The sequence below is a fragment of the Prinia subflava genome, chromosome 3 (genome assembly GCF_021018805.1).
Source record: "Prinia subflava isolate CZ2003 ecotype Zambia chromosome 3, Cam_Psub_1.2, whole genome shotgun sequence".
Classification (NCBI taxonomy): domain Eukaryota; kingdom Metazoa; phylum Chordata; class Aves; order Passeriformes; family Cisticolidae; genus Prinia; species Prinia subflava.
The window spans coordinates 13,988,766-14,002,736 of NC_086249.1; the positions used below are offsets into that span (position 1 = coordinate 13,988,766).

General features: G+C 38.7%; 1 protein-coding gene across 2 annotated transcripts in view; it reads left to right on the plus strand.

Moving 5' to 3' along the window:
• Positions 1–13,971, plus strand: part of CADM2 (cell adhesion molecule 2) — a 587,817-nt gene that overhangs the window by 480,251 nt on the left and 93,595 nt on the right. The window lies entirely within an intron of this gene.

Genomic DNA, 13,971 nt, shown 5'->3' on the forward strand with positions numbered 1-13,971 from the left:
GTCTGTTGGAGCAAAGTTCTCTGGTGTTGTGCAGATAGATAACACCTTTCTTTTAGCCAGCTTCTGTGGTTTGTATTTGGCTGGTTGGGTGTGGTTTTTATTTTATTTTTACAGGAGTGGCTCAAAAGAGTTTAATGAAAGCTTTACCATTGAGAGCACTGTAGGACTTGGTTTTCTTTGAGAAGCATCAGGGAGAAAATGCATTTGTCTTTTTTGGTTATCACTGAAGCAATGTAAATGTGTTAAAAAACATCAAGATCATCCTAATTCACAGCTTTCCTTGAAAGTTTCTAGAAACCTGAAACAAGGGTATAAATAAGCAAAGTTTGTAGCAGATTGCCTCAATAGTGTTGAATCCTGCTAATGAAACTCAGTAGTGTTGTTAATAGCACAAATTCAGGAAGAAAACCTCATTAGGATTTATTTTTTGGCCTGGTTTACACAAGTTATTAGTCTAGCTAATCCAAACTTCAGTTTTATTATATCTTTATATATTAGCTATTTCTTTTCTTTCAATTAGCATGTCTGGACATGATGATTTCCCCAGTGCATTCTTTCAAAGTTGAATGAATCAGTTTTTCTGTCTGTGTGCCTGACAGTCGGGCTGTCCTTTGAGTCAGTGGGTTTTTGTCACTTATGAACCGTGGGACGCACAAGAGGACACCTTTTCACCATCAGCTGACGTTTCCATACTCACTTGTATTACATCCACCATTTCCCAGGGTCCAGCTGCGTGGTTTTCTGGAGAGCACCTGTACATGTCATTGCCTAGCTAGCAACAGCAGGCACCTGCAAAATGTCAGACCAGGGGAAGGGAAAAGACCTTTCATGAATCTCTGTCTAGACCAGGTCCAATCAACCTGTCGTAAACCAGAGAAGGTTGTCCCTGAAGCAGGCAAACATTCAGTGACTGCAACCAGTTCCTGAGTGGCCATGTCAAGGACTGCTGCCATATGTAACTTGTTTCTAAACAGGGATATTTCTACAAGCATCTAAGACTTGCAGCACATGTAAAATGCAGGAATGGCAAAAGCAGTCTGTGCACAGAAGCTGACAACTTTGCTAAAAATGCCATCTGCAAAAAAAGTCTGAAAATGAAGAGAATGTGGATTAGCATATGTGCTAAAAATGTTTTCTGAAATGTTCCAGCCATCATTTTACTGAGGGAGATCAGGCCCTTTCTTCACCAAATGGCTATTAAACACCTCTCCTAATATATTCAAATGCATCTGTGCTGGAGACATGAATCCCTTACAACCTTCTCTCCTTGAATTCTAAATTGCACAGCCATCACCCACTGAACATGCCCATGCCTTCACTTCCAAATTCTTTGCTCTTTCTTCAGTGCCTTGCTCAAGATGTTGGCACCACAGGAGATGAATGGAATAGTAGATATAGAAATTGGACAGCTAAAAAAGGTTTAAAATGGCTGCAATGTAATGTAACTGAAAGGAAAGATAGGGCTCTGGTTTGCATGAGCATCATAAGGCAAAAAAGCCTTCTTGTGGCCTCTTGTATATGAAACCTACTGAATAATTGTTATTTCCTTCCAATTTGCACCCTCGTAGCAAGGCTAAATAGCAGTGAAGTGCATCCTCCTCTGTGCTTGTTTCTCCAAGTTTTCACCAAGACCTTTCTCTCTCTTCTCTGGCCTCACTGAAGTTCTCTAACAAGGTCAGGCTGCACTGGGCATTTCCATTGCTGGTGTGCTTTATCTGAGTGCCCCCTCAGGCTGCCAGCTTATCAAAAGCCATAATGCACAAGTAACTGCTCTCTGTCATTCCTGCTTGCTCCATTAATTTTCCACCAATCAATTTAATACTCTCCAGCACTGGTACAGAGTCATTATACTTGGAAAGAGAAATGATAAATGTCCTAAAAGAAGCTGAAGTTTAGGGCAGAGAGTGGAGGTAACATTTAAAGCTATGGAAAAAGAAGTATTCTATTATTGGTGACAAGAAGACTGAGAACAGTCTTTTGTGTTCCTTGTCCTTGTCACCTACAATTCCATGGTCAGCATACTCAAAAGTCTAAATGCTGGTCAAATTTTGAAAGGAAACTTTATAAAAAGAGAAGAAGATTCAAGGAACTGATGATATGATTCATCAGTAAGCCTTTAAGGAAAAAGAGGAGTGAAATGATTCACTGGAGCAATCCCAAGCAATCCAAATGGAGTACATGACACTGGAACTGGGCTCCTTGATCTTATTCTCCTCATGTTGCTCATGCTTGTTGTGGATTTTACTGCAGTCACTGGAAGCTGGGTTGTTTTTGGTTTTTTTCCTATCAGTCCATAAGATTTCAAACATATAAAAGACATCCTGTTTGTATTAACAAGAATCATGCTCACAGGACCCTGTGGAAGCTGATCCAACATACCTCCACAATGCCACCTTGCAGCAGGGCAAAAATAGTGCTGGCAAAATGGACGAATTATGGGACCTCAAAGTCAGGAGAATTTGTAAACCTGACAGCCTGCAGGCACCAAAATCACAACCAAATTAGTGTGACACTGCTACATGCTCTTAATGTCCCAGAGATCTATAAAGTTAAGAGACCACTGTGACAGAATGATAAGCAAGTCTCTTAAAATGGTCAAGCAGAACAGCATTGGTGAGCATCAGTTTGGCAGAGAACGAATGTACAAAGATGAGGCATCACTTGCTAGAACTGCACTTGAGTTTTAAACACTTTAAAATCTCAAGAGTTCAATCTGTGGTACAGAGATGGTCCTCATGAATTATCAGTGTGTCATCACCAGTTAGAAGAAAAGGGCAGTAAGAACTTGTCTAGGCATTTCTGCCCTGCAAAATTGTGCTTGAAGGCTGAAAAGCCTTCTTTGTTTCAAGCAATTGGCCTCTGACAATGGACCAAACATTCATCACAACAAACAAATAAACTAAAATCAAAGAAAAGTAAAAGAGAACAGTAGGAGTTACAGGGTTGCGTTTGCATCCAGTGGATGATAGGTAGAGAAAAAGGAAAGCAAAATAATGGAATGAAATGACAGGTTTAGATATATGCCTAGTGTAAGATAGAATAAAATTAAATCTGCCTCAGATGCTGGGACTGTATGAAACAGATATTTGTAATTAGTCCATGGAGAGATGTAGATAGAAGTGCTTATGAGTCCACACAGCTGCTTTTACCATCAACTTTAGTAAGAAGTGAACTTAACAAAATGAAAGCCATCAGATATAGAATATGTTTATTCCCTCTTCTTCCCCTTACACAAATCTTATGTTTTATTATTGTGATAGAGAAATCAAATAAGCTTTCCCAGTAGTGCTACAGTGTATGAAATGAAGCTGAGGACTAAACTTTTACATTCAGAGTGTTTTTATTTTCTATTATTCATATTTATGTGTACATTATAGAAATAGTGCCTAAGTCCTTCCGCTGCTCTTCCCTTTCCTTCTTATAGTTCAGTCAGGTAGTTGAGGTTATTTATATTATTATTTTGAAGGAGACTGTGATCAATCCCTCTTTTTTCAGGCCTTCACAGATTAATTTTGCAAACGTGAAATATTAAAATAATAGGGGAAAATATAACCTCACTCCAGACTACAGGATAATTAGCTTCTCCAATCTTTTGATTTATTTGTCTGTAATTTATGTTGTGTCTCACTTGTGCTTAATCCTGCTCGTCTGTGTGTTGTGCTCTGTGCACTGCAGGGCAGCCCAATTGCCCAAGTCTTTCTGCTGTGCTGAAAGGTTTGGCTGTAATTTAGTTTCTGCTTGGCCAGCAGAGGTTTGTGGTAGCATGACACTGCTTGCTGAGTTTATTTTTCCTCTGACCCTTCGTGTCAACAGCAAACCTAAAATAGACTTGTATCCCCCCCGGCATTGCTCTGAAGTTTGCCTGTCAGCCTAGCTGCCACTGATTATTAGGAATTGCTTCTTGTAAGTGATAAATACAAATCTCCAAGGGATATTTAATTTCATTGTTTACTTCTGTGTTCAGACCAAACAAAGAAGGCATTCTTTGTTCCTGTATTAAAGAATCATGGGTACAGTGCTTCACTTTTGAAAGCTTCTCAGTACAATGTTTAAGAGATTGTCTAAGTCCTTATGCACACTGCTGAAAAGACATTTTGAGGGCATGTACAACTTCTGGTCCATATCTGGGAAGTCAGTGAATTCTTCTCATCCCTCTTCAGGGTCACAGACATGTTGTGATTCCCAAAAGCAGCATCTTCTCTTCCTTCCAGGGCTTATGTGGGCAGAAACCAGCCAACATTTTCCTTCGTACTGAACAGCGTGCCATAAAATTAGCCAGTGGTAATTACCTTACCTTAGTGAAGATTCTCTGACTACAGTAAATTACCCAGCAGACCTCAGTAAAAATTAATTGTGTAAATCTACCCCAGAGGCTGCTTTTGAAGCCTTGAAGTGAAATCAAATCATTTGAACTTCAAACCTAATCATCGCGCTTCTAAAATGGCAGCTGCGATGTGATCCGCGCTAATGGACTCAGTCAGATTCTGCTCAAAAGCTGACCACACTCCCAAAAGACAGCACTAATCAGCTAAATATGTGTTATGTAAAGAAGTGTCCAGAGAGGCAATTTTGAGTAAATTCTATATTGGCAGACACGGATGTGCAGTGGATTGTTGGCCTGACAGATCTATAGCCGTCAGCTAACTTGCTTCCAAGGGCCATTCCAACACCTTTGTGTCATAGGCACACTTCTTGTTTTGTGGGCTGCTTCTAGATTCTTGTGCCATGAACACCTGGACTTGACTTTCCCATTAGGCAGCGATTCCATGGGAATGTTGGAATCACTGTGCTGGAAATCGAGGCATTGATTTTGCATTAAGTGAACCAAGCCCTGGGAGTGCAGCAGGCTCAGACCGCGTCAGCCACGCGGCCGTGTAGAACACGGGGTGTCTGTGTGTGCACGCGTGTCTGACAACACTGTGCCCCTCTCACTCCTCGTGTACCAACAAATGGAGCCTTCCCTGATGACAGGATGGGCCCATGATTTCTGCTGCTGTAGGCAGAGTAATTTCATCAGAGAGCTCCGTTCCCTGATGCTCGCTAGGAGGGTTTAGTTCATTTTTTCTACTAGGCTCCTTTCAAGTTTCTGTTGGAACAGAGTTCCCAAAGTACATGTTCTGAACAAAAATTAGTAAAACTATGTGTAAATATATAAAAATATATTAAATATTGTGTATAACGTACTACACCTTCATATAGCACTACATGAAATGAGGCATTCTAAAATAAAGGCAAGAAAAGGGTCATGAGTAGTTGGATGCTAGACTCTGTGTCTGTGATGAATGTCTAAAAGATTGAGCTGCCCATCAGAACAGCATATAGAGACAAACCCTGTCTTCCTTAAGTCTTAATGTTCCTTTCTCATGAATTAGTCACATGGTAAATATGTTATTGGCTCTTCAAGGTGTCTCTACCCAGACTTGCTGACTTCTGTAGCTCAGAAAGGGCAGATGTGTGCCCATGCAAAAGCACACAAAAATAGGACAGTTCTTAGCTATGATAAAATAGAAGAAAAAAGGAAAAAAATTCCCTACTGCCTACATATAATCCTTCTGTACTGTAAATGAGTAAAATACGTGTCACACATTCATTTTCTTTAAGCATTGTGGCCATTTGTCTTTTTGGAGCTGATTCTAATTTTGTCTTCATTTGCTCCCTTCTTTTTACTTGCTTTAGTTGTTTCCTCCAATTTTGTGCTTAAAAAAACTGCTTTTGCACTTTGGCATACCTCCTTTTCTCATTTGCTTTGAAGATTTTTACTTTATTTTTTTTTTAATTGGTTTTTTTCTGACTTGTAGTATGTCTCCCAGACCTATCCCAGAGTTAAGTGGCACCTCTGCTTTAGGAACAAAGGCACATCTCCCTTTTTTTGGAAGTAGCTTTTATTCTCTAGGCAGAAAATATGTTTTTCTGAACTGTAGTGGAGAAAATATAAGAGTTAAAAGAAATTTCTTTCACTGATGCTGATCTCCTTGGTTTCTGATCAGAGTTGTTGGTCATTCTCGTTTGCTTGTGACCATCTTTTCATCACACTGTGTGACACCCCGACAGACACACAGGCTAGAAGTAAAACCTGGTAACACTTGGTGTGGTTACACACTGCCACAATCCTTGTGTGGACAGTCTGGCAAGAGATGCATCCCCAGAGTCAGAAAATGCTTTGTTAACGAGGATAATAAGGTGCCATAGCATAGCCTTGCAATTTCTTTTTGGTTTTATTTTTTTAACAGGGCTCCCAAATATACCAGGTGAACTCAAATAGCCTGAGTGTTGAGTCAGGAGTGAAAATAGTTGCAATTCTTGTGAGAATTGAAACTTATTTTGATGTTGCCAAAAGAGAAAATGTCTGTGTAATGATAACTTCAATCAATTAGTTTCATCACACAATTCTCCTGTAACTTCTGATACAGTGAAAGGACCTGGATTTTCCAGGGGCATGATTCCCTAGAGTCACAAAAAAAATAAAATAACTCACCCGAGATTTGCACATCCAGGGCTTTGCAGATCTGTATTTCAAACTAGCAGGATTTGCTTTCTTCCTGTAACCATTTTATCATGGTACAATTTGAGTGGTTTGGAATGGTGATACCTCAGAGACCTCTGGAACTTGTGGAAGGGGGCTAAAATTTGAAGCTTGGTCTTATTGATTAGAGCCACCTTTTGTTCCACCTTAAGAAGCAAGAGGGGGCTGCATTTTCTGTCTGATGTGCAGACAGGACCTCTGAAGCCTCACAAAGCCTCTGCCTCTGATCACAGACAATCTCTGTAAGCCTGAGCAAGCAGGGATGGCCATCACCTCAGTGAAAACCTGGGAGCTGTTCAGGAAAAGGAAAAGCTGGATGTTTTCATAATGTTTCCCTGAATCTGGAGGAGAGGCACTGTCTCTTGGACCGATGCTCCCATCCTGTAGAGATCAACTCTCTGAGTGCTGTTCCTGCTTTTCTCTTTCATTGGAGATGTTCTGCTGGAATGAGGAGGAGAGAATTCCAGTGTATTCCAGCTGACTCTCTCTTATCCTTCTTACACATTCAGGTTTATCCTTTTAACACATTCAGGTTCCCACCTATGCTGTGATATTCAACCAACCCAAACAGGTTTGGCGTTTGTTCTGTTATTTGTTCCTGAATTCACCCTGTGAATGTTAATATGGACAATAAATATATCTCAATACAATACTTTGAGGACCAGCTTTCCATTCTCCCTTAAAGGAGGGATGTTTCAATACTTACCACTGTAATATGCAGATAAAAACAGTAATAATAAGAATGCCATTTAAAAGCTACCATTTCAGTACTCTACATCTCTTCATATTGAATGACAATTAAGTAAGAAGTTAATTATATAGCTTAATAATTATATAAGCACTGTGTTAATTAGTACAGTTATATTTTTTAAGCTTTTCATATTGGGGAATGCTTGAAACAAATGAAACTTAAAGAATAGTTACTGTAAATAGTAAAGGATGAGTTCTGTGAACAGAAAAGTTCACTGTTACAATTTGCATGTTTAAATGAGATCAATTAGGTTAATGATGGATGAAAATAAGAAATCCATTTTTAAATGCAAAATAATTCATAAACTTGTAAGTCCATTTACTGCCAAACTTTCATCTTTCAAAGGGGATATCCAGTTCAAAGGGTTAATGTAGAATCCTGACCTTTACCATCTGGAGGTTTATGTTCAAATATGGTTTACAAGTGAAATATAATCTAATTTATTTCTCTGTAAAATCTTATGTAGAAAATCCACAGGGTGACTTGTCTACTCTGCATAAGAACTTTGAGATCTGGTGTGGGCAGGATATTCCACGTGCTTGTTGCATGGCTAAGAGAGGCCTCCAAAAGGAAGTTTGGGAGGGAGAGCTTAATACTATTCAAAGTAGGAAAGACTACAAGAAGATGAGACAGTGGAGAAAAAAGTAAAAAACATATGTAGACATTATTGCCAGAACCTCCCATGGAAGAGAAGTTTGCCGTTCATGAGGGTGGGTTGTATATTTTCAAGAAGCAAGTCAAATTTTCATTTCCTGATGCTACTGCTTAGTTATTTCTATACAAAATAAACTTTTATAGTGTCCAATATCTGATATGAATGTCAGAGAAAGGACTGAAGAGATATTTGGGAATGCTGAGCATTCAGAGCTCTCATTTAACTCCTTCAACATTTATGCATGTGCTACAGTTCTTAAACCATATTCAAGATAATTTAAGTCAGATACAACAGAACAATGAAGGCTTTAAATAAAAGAGTCTGAGAAAGCAGAAGATAAAGTTACATTGAAAGGTCATGGGCTCTCTCAAAGTTCAGCATTTCTTTATAACATGGTTTAGGCAGAAGACTTTTCTTTGTCTTTTCTCTTTTTTTCCTACTTTTAATAACAAAAGTGAGATAAAACGTAAGTTGGAGAGAGTACAGTGTAAGGCAGTGGACGTGCTAAATGGAACAGATTGTTTACTCTGAAGAAGTGGCATGACAAAAGTAATTAAACAGGATGAAAGTTGTAAAATTAAGCTTCATCACTTGCTTCATTCACTGGAGAAAACAGAACTGGTTTGCAAAGAAAATGTTGTTTCTACCATATCATTGATGTGTGTTGGGACTTAATGCACAATTCAGAAAGCAGTGACCCATCCTGCAGAGCCATGTAAAGGGGAGTGTTTGTTACCTGGTGCTGCCTCCGTGGAGTGGCACACACTCAGAGCTGCAGTGACAGTGCCACTCTGTCCTCCTTAATTCAGCAGGGGCTGCTGATGTGCTCACATTTATCTCTGCCTGTTTCAAGGCCAAGCACAAAGTAGGTAAGAATGATCAACGAACACACGACGTGACAAAGGCAGGGTAAGGTTGTAAACATTTGAAATGGAGCAGGGGGAACTGTGGAGCTTTGCTGTTGTATTTCCAGCTTCCTTTTCATCCTCCCAAAACCCCAAGGCACATGTTATGTACTACCACGTTTTAGTTTATTTATTGTGTTTTAGTAATTGTGGTGTGGAGGAGCCTGGCATGGCCAGCAGGTGAGGTGCTGAAACAAGTCCAGTGGATATCTTTAACAAAGTACCACATAATCAATGCCCACAGAATTAGTTACCTAAATGGTTTTCTGTCAGGTCAGTGCTCAAATTCAGGCACTCATGTAATATGAGTGTCAGGAGGGAATATTTCACCAATCTTTCTTTTCCCCCACACACTGGCGTCCACTTTGTTGTTTTGCATCCATGAGAGTGTTTTTACACTCTTCTGTTACAAGCTGTTATTACTCTTTCTTTCAACAAATACAATTTTAAAATAAACCAGATGAGGATGACAACAATAGTCATCAAAGAATCTCCGGTAACAAAGGGACCATATGCTGTTTCTGGTCCTGCTTAACTGTAAAGCAGTTTTAAAGGAATATAAAAAGAAGACATTGGAATATCCATGTGGATATGGTACCAAGTATTCACTTCCATCAAACTGAAGTATTTAAGTACTTTGATAGAGCTTAATTTCATAGTGTTGTTGAATTCTTTTATTGAAATGGAACACCACTGCCATGGCAAAATTGCTTGAACTAGATTGACTCACCCACAAATATTACTAATTTAATAAATTTTTAGATACATAGTGATTTTCTTTCTCTCTCATCCATTGAAGCAATGAGTTATTCAATCTTTTCTGAAGCAGAACATCGAACTTACTGTGTCTGCCAGGCTGCTTTGGTGAAGTTACCACGGCAGACTTGCACCTAAGTGCTTATTCAAGGCAGTGGTGCACAGACAGAAGCCGTGCTGCTTGCCATTTACAAAATAAGCCAAATTTGGGGAAATGCTGATTCACAGCTGTAGGGTGCACAGCTGGTAAGTGTAAAAGCTATTAAAAATGGTGAGCACTTGCACAGAGCTGATTAAAGTGCTCCTCTCTCCTCTTTCTCATCTCATTTGAGATATCCAATCTGATGTTTATTTTTGTGCATACTGGAGTGGTTTGTCCTTGGAATTCACTTTTAAAGTCTCCTCTTTCCCAAGCTTATTTTCTTACATATTTTAGAAATAGGAATGAAATTATGTAGGATTACAGAATTTTCAGTGAGCTTTGTAATTGCTATCCATGTATGGAAATTATGATCTCATGGTTTCTGGTAAAAAAAGAGTTCCTGAAACTGTCCTCTGCTTACTCCAGTGCTAATTAATTTAGAAAGTAGATACATCATCATTTTCAGAGGTATCTGCTTATTTTGTCTTTGCATCTGGAAGTGATGGAAAGGTTCCAAGGAAATAAAGAGAGAGAAAAAGCGCGATGAAAAATGTAGGAGGCTGTGACACAGATAGATTTCACAAACATGCATTTTAAAAGAACAGACAAGAAATGGATAGAAAATAAATGAATTAGTCTCTCAGGAAAAACTTTAAAAATCTTATCATCTGGCAGCCATTTATTACCAGGTAGTAATAATCTTTTATTATCGGACTGTTAGATTTTTATTACATTTTTTAAAATGATAGCACCAGAACTGTTGTTGTTCACTGCCACAGTAAAATATCTGAGAAATTTATGAAAGCTTTTCAATATTCAGAAGGTTTGTGGTCATAAAATAAAACCATGAAGTAAAGACATGTTGTTGGTAGCTCATAATTTAGCTAAACCTGCAAGAAGAAAAATATGTTGTAATGAACCAGTTATAGCAATTTGCACTCTGGTAACAAAGAGGAAATGGTCTTTGTGTTCAAAGAAAGAAAAAACAACAAGGTAAATATATTTATTAAAAATGGCAGAGTAAATCTGAGTATTATGGATCCAGACAGGAGGTGCTGCTGCACAAGATTAAGTGATTAATTCAGCACTTGGAGTGGTCTGGAAACAGTCAGTGGGTAATGGGAGGAAGGTGGGGGTTTTCCTTTTCCTTGCCAGATGATGTGGCAGCCACGACACGGATGTTGCACCGTGGGAAAGGTCTGTGTGTTTTATCTGGGCTGCCTGGAGCCCAACTGAGCATACTCCAAACTGGCAAGTAATTAATAAAACAAGTTCCCTGCCTTGCTTAAGGGTCCAGGAAGGTAAAACCTGGCTTCCACGGGGTGATCACTGATCACAGTGGGAAGAACTGCTCTGTCACGCAGTCCCAGCTTTCTTCCTGAATGGATGCTTTATCATATTCCATGCTGTTGGAGCCAATGCTCAGCTAAGTTGTTAAACACAGCCTTTTCTTACTAGCAGTACTTTTAAGGCTTTTTAAATCATGGAGTATGGGAGAAAATTTCTAGTGACAAAAGGTAATTAAAACCATCATCCTAAAAGATTAAATAGGGAGGTAGTATCAATGCTTTTAGCAGGAGGATTTTAAGTAACATTTGCAGCACATCCTGATGGATTGGGAGCACTCGTTTCCCTGACAAACCCAGCCAGTGAAGTGTTTGCCCCTCCCTGGATCCTTCCAGTGCCTTTCCTTTTACTGTTAACATAATTTGCACTCCCACAGCAAGTCCAGCAAGGATCACAGGATTCATTACAACAAACTCAGCTTCTTGCTGCAGCTGGAGAGACGTTCATAATGTAAACTACAGAGGGAGAATCACTTTCAAAGGAGAGATGCATCAGAATCAAAGTGTTCCAGCCGGGGCCTAGGGTCAAATGATGTTAATGAGCTGCTCTCAATTATTTATAACACAGTTAGGGACATGGTTGTGTCTGCCCTGGTTTTGAGATAGGCACCTGACAGTTTGGCTGCATGGAAAGTAATCAGTTAGGAGAGCCTTGTTTTGGAGGTTTAATATGTTTCTTGTAGTGATGTATTGTGTAGAGCCGTAAGTTTTTGTACACCACATGCAAATGTTTGACCAGCTGTGCCTCCTTTTTTTCTACCATTTTCACGAGGTTTGGCTCTTTTTACTAGTTTAAACTTTCAAGACCAAGTAGGGCTTTGTGAAGAAAGAAGTACAGAATCCCGCGTGTTTTAAGAAAGAGAGAGTTAGGCAGCTTCTTTCACACTGATGGGAGCTGTGCATACAGGAAAGAACCTGACCAATGGATTTTTCCTTTTGAACCCCAAAGACTCATAAACCAAAATAATTCAAAAGATTTATCTTTCTCTATGCACCTTGTATATATTGAACATTATATGTTACTGTCACCAAATGGGAAATTTTTTCTGTGCCTTTCTTCGGTGAAGGAAAAACAGAGGAAGTCAAGAGAAATATGATTTCTGCTTGGCAATACCACCCATTTCCTTAAAACTATGTGAACCAATCTACCCAAAACTAAAAGTTGAGACCAGTACTACTTTATAAATTGATTATTACTTAAACAGTGAATGACTTTTTTGATTTTAAATATTAATTATTGGATTGCATTGGTCATGAGAAAATCATGCTAAACATCTACAAAGAGAAGATCCAAACTTTAGGCAAAATCACTGTACAGCATGTGAAACCTTGAATGGGTAATACTACTGGGGATTTTAATTGAAATGTGGTAGAACCCATGTTTTCTGGGATTCCATTTTATTTTGGGAAGTAGGAATCAGAGACTTCATGCAATAAATGAGTTTTGAAAGCGAAAAACTTGAAGGGACATTGCACTTTATATGAAATAATAGTGTAGAAACATAATTGTCCTGGCTGAGTATATATTTGTTACCAGTGTGGAGAAGGTTTTCTTCAGTTTGTATTTGTATTAGTAAAATATCTAAGATCTGCTTATGGTATTGTGTTTACATTTAATTATTCTATTTTAAAAAAATATTTAAACATTCAAAAATATTGCCATCTTTGGCACTAAGAAGGCTACTCTGAGGCCACCAGCTCAAAAAGTACTTTAAAAAAAAATTAAGTAATTGTTTTGCATGTAAAGCCCAAGAATGGAGGTACCAAAGCCACTCAATGCTAAGGACTGACATTCCTAGGAAATAGGTGGGGATTTTTAAAGTTTTATGAGGTTTGGGTCTTTTTGTGAATATCCTAATCTGGCTCTAAAATCTTCCTTAAATGTAAAATGAAGGGTATATTCCGTGTTATGTTGGTACTGAATGTAAATAGAGACAATTTGCACAGCACTGAATTGCTTGAGGAATTCCAACTCATGATGTGCATTGGGCTAAGAATTTTCTAATACCTGTGGTGTTTTTGGTGTGTCAGAATATCCTGATTTATCCAAAATAGGAAATAGATAAGAACAAAAGCCCTTTCAGATTCAAAGTGAAACCTTAGTTCAAAATCTGGCTGGAAGGGAGACCTTAGCATTCCTGACTGACCTCTGCTGTTGCATGGGAGGTCCTTGCACTCTGAACCAGACCAAACCCTTTATCCATGAACTCCAAAGGCTGAATGTTCTAATCTCTAAATTACTGCCAAATAAGTATTTTGCTGGATCTGATCAACATATTGTGAATACTTCTGTACTCAGTGGAGTAAGTAACCTCTTTTTCTCATAAATCACCGCATGGGATATAAAAACTGATCTTGATGGAATGATTAGTAGCTCTCACAAAAATCAAATTATTTCTAAGTGAGGGAATGGATCAGTGGCTTCCTGAGACATGGAGGTAGAGCAGGCCCCTAAAATGTAGGCAGCTCAAGTACTAACCCTTGGGATTAGTAATTCTCTCCTTGTAAGGGAAAAGAAGGAGGTGTCCTTGTTCTGTTCTGCTTTCTGAAGATTCAGCCACATTCAAAGATATTTAGGGTGCTATGTTTAAACTTCATAGTAAGTTGTTGCATTTATTTCTTTTCTTAAAAATCTTGAATTCAGCAGAAAATTTGCAAATTTGGAGCCCTGACTTGGATGTGTGTATCTGATACAATATCCCTGTGTAAATTTCTGCAGAGGAGAACCACTTATTTTCTGTTTCTGGCATTGTAATTACATTGACTGCAGTTGATTACATTAGGGAGGGATTATTTGATAAAACAGCGTATTCCTATCATAACCTCATGATAATGCTGCTCCTTTGTCTCACAAAATGATTTTTTATGTGCTTATTCCTACACACCTGTTACT